The sequence below is a fragment of the Heptranchias perlo genome, unplaced genomic scaffold, assembly GCF_035084215.1.
Source record: "Heptranchias perlo isolate sHepPer1 unplaced genomic scaffold, sHepPer1.hap1 HAP1_SCAFFOLD_50, whole genome shotgun sequence".
Classification (NCBI taxonomy): Eukaryota; Metazoa; Chordata; class Chondrichthyes; order Hexanchiformes; family Hexanchidae; genus Heptranchias; species Heptranchias perlo.
This window is the reverse complement of record NW_027139516.1, coordinates 627927-630796: the sequence shown is the minus strand read 5'-3', so window position 1 is coordinate 630796 and position 2870 is coordinate 627927. Positions and strand designations below refer to the sequence as shown.

At 43.7% G+C, this 2870-nt stretch overlaps 1 non-coding gene across 1 annotated transcript; it reads right to left on the bottom strand.

Annotated features, from left to right (window-relative positions):
* Window positions 1-303: 303 nt before the first annotated feature.
* trnae-cuc (transfer RNA glutamic acid (anticodon CUC)) lies at window positions 304-375 on the bottom strand. The gene has a single exon. It is a non-coding gene; the product is annotated as a tRNA-Glu (tRNA).
* Between the last annotated feature and the right edge of the window lie 2495 nt (window positions 376-2870).

Here is a 2870-nt window from a genome sequence, read left to right as displayed (position 1 = left end):
TAAGTTGGGGCAAATTTATTTTTTCTCTGTGAAATAGCCGGTCCTGTTAAATTTAACACAAATTCGTGGTCTCACGAGCACTGAACATTATAAACCGAGCCCTTAAAAATACAGTGTGTAAAATGAGAAGGGATAAAAAGTTCATCGCACAAAAGAAATTATTAAAGTTTTCCAACTTCCCTCAGTATCCTTTCATTCTGGAAAATAACGTTATCGGTTAATTAATGGTGATGAAAACAATGGTTGTTTTTTTTCTTCCCACAGACTTTGAGTTCGTTCATGCGACAAGTGTTCAAAAGTTACTTCCCTGACCGGGAATCGAACCCGGGCCGCGGCGGTGAGAGCGCCGAATCCTAACCACTAGACCACCAGGGAGCTCTGTTAGTTGGTTTATCAGGTGTAATATGGATTTCGCTTTCTCTGTGATTCAGCTTTTAATTCTTTTTAGCTTCTGATTGCGGATATTCCCGTGATTAAATAGGAATAAAGTACAATAGGCTCAGGAAAACCCGGGGAGGTGGCATCCAGCTCACCGAGCCTTTCCAGCAGCATTTATCTTACCAAGGACTGGAGTGAGTGAAACTTTCTCTGGGGGGTCTCAATGTGCAAAGGGTGGCGAGTGAAGAAATAATTTATCAGTCAGGATGGCAGCGCAGTCTAAGGCGCTGCGTTCAGGTCGCAGTCTCTTTCGGAGGCATGGGTTCGAATCCCACTTCTCACATCAGTTATTTTGACTCCTATTTTATTTGTTGCTTGAGCTGCGGTTGATTTTTCGGCCCAGTTGATTTGCTTTTCCTGCAATAAGCAATCCGGTCTCGATCCACTGCAAGTTTTGACGCCAAGCGGCTCAACTCTAAACCGAGCTTTAAACGAAAATATGCTTTAAACACAAGGCAACAACTATAGAGAGAACTATAGAACAGCCCATATCCCTTCATACCTTCGGTTGGCAAAAAGCTATCGATCTCAGATTTAAAATTAGAAATTAAGCAAATATCAATTGCAGTTCGGGGAAGAGAGTCCCAAACTTCTTCCATCCTTTGTGTGTACAAGTGTTTTCTAATCTCACTCCTGAAAGATCTGGCTCTAATTTTTGGACTGTGCCCCCTCGTCCAAGAATCCCCAAACAGCGGAAATAGTTTCTCTCTATCCACAAAATGTCAATGACACGGTCAATGAAAGGTACAGTTCACGAAGGTGGCTCACCAGCACCTTCTCAAGATTAATTAGGGATGTGCAATAAATGCTGACCTTGCCATTGACACCCACATCCCATGAATGAAGACACAAGTCGCCTGCATGGCCGAGTAATTTCCTGCTGCTAAACGACGGGAAGAATGAAACCATCGGCTTCAGTCCTTTGAACGAACTGTATACACTTGCCGTCGAGCTCAATCCCCACTTGGTCCTCTGCCCCGAATATCCACGACATCAGAAAATCCTCCATAACATAGAATCACAGCATGGAAACATCACAGAAGGAGGCCATTCGGCACATCGTGCCTGTGCCAACTCTTTGAAAGAGCTATCCAATTAGACCCACTCCCCTTCCCTTTCTCCATAGCCCTGCAAAATTTTCCCCTTCAAGTATTTATCCTGTTCCCCTTTGAATATTATTATTGAATCTGTTTCCACCACCCTTTCAGGCAGTGCGTTCCAGATCATGGCAACTCGCTGCGTTAAACAATTCTCCTCATCTCACCCCTGTTGCCAATTACCTTAAATCTGTGTCCTCTGGTCACCTCCTTTCTGGCACTGGAAATAGTTTCTCCTTTTTTATTCTTTCAAAACCTTTCATGATTTTGAACACCTCTGTTAAATCTCCCATTAGCCTTCTTTGCTCGAAGGAGAACAACCCCAGATTCTCCCGTCTCTCCACCTCACTGAATTCCCTCATCCCTGGCACCATTCCAGTAAATCACCTCTGCACCCTCTCCAAGGCCTTGACATCCTTCCTAAAGTGTGGTGGGCAGAATTGTGTGGTGGCCAGCTGGGCCTAACAAGTGATTTATAAAGGTTTAGCATAAGTTCCTTGCTTTTGTACTCTAGGCTTCCATGAATAAAGTCAACGATTCCGAATACTTTTTTTTTTATAATCTATTCAAGTTGTCCTGCCACCTTCAAAGATTTATGTACGTATACCCCCAGGTCTCTCTATTCCTGCAGCCCCTTTAAAATTGCACCATTTAGTTCAAAGAACTGGCACAGGCACGATGGGCCGAATGGCCGCCTGTGTTTCTATGATTCTATGTTTTTGATTACCCCTCTATGAAGCTCTTTGTGATATCCCCCAGAAGTGGGAGTCAGCAGTTCACTTTCTCCCTTTACACTTCCATCTGACCTGGGCTAGACTAAATAAATTTTTCGTGGTGTAATGGCGTCACACACGAAAAACTCCCGGTTTAATCCCGGGTCAGAAACAATTTGCTGGAACTTGCTCCTCACAAACTTCCAGGCGCGAGCTTTCTCTCGTGTGAATTGGGCTGCAATCCTTTCACATTCAACAACGGCTGCACCAGATTCCTGGTCTCATCACCACTGAACACTTTTAAGCAGACTCCTAAAATAAAGTGCGTAAAATGAGAAGGGATGAAAGTCAGAAAAGTGAGCCTCGTTTCGACAGTCACTCGGCAAACTTGTTAGCATTTCGTTCAGTGCGAAACAGAAAGTTGTGGGTTTATTAATGGTAATTAAAAGAATCATCTCAGAGACTTGAAACAGTTTCTCCTTGTTTGCTCTCTCAAAACTTTTCATAATTTTGAATACCTCTATCAAATCTCCCCTTAACCATCTCTGCTCTAAGGGGATCATCCCAGCTTCTCCATTCTCGCCACATAACTGAAGTCCCTCATCCCTGTTGCCATTCTAGT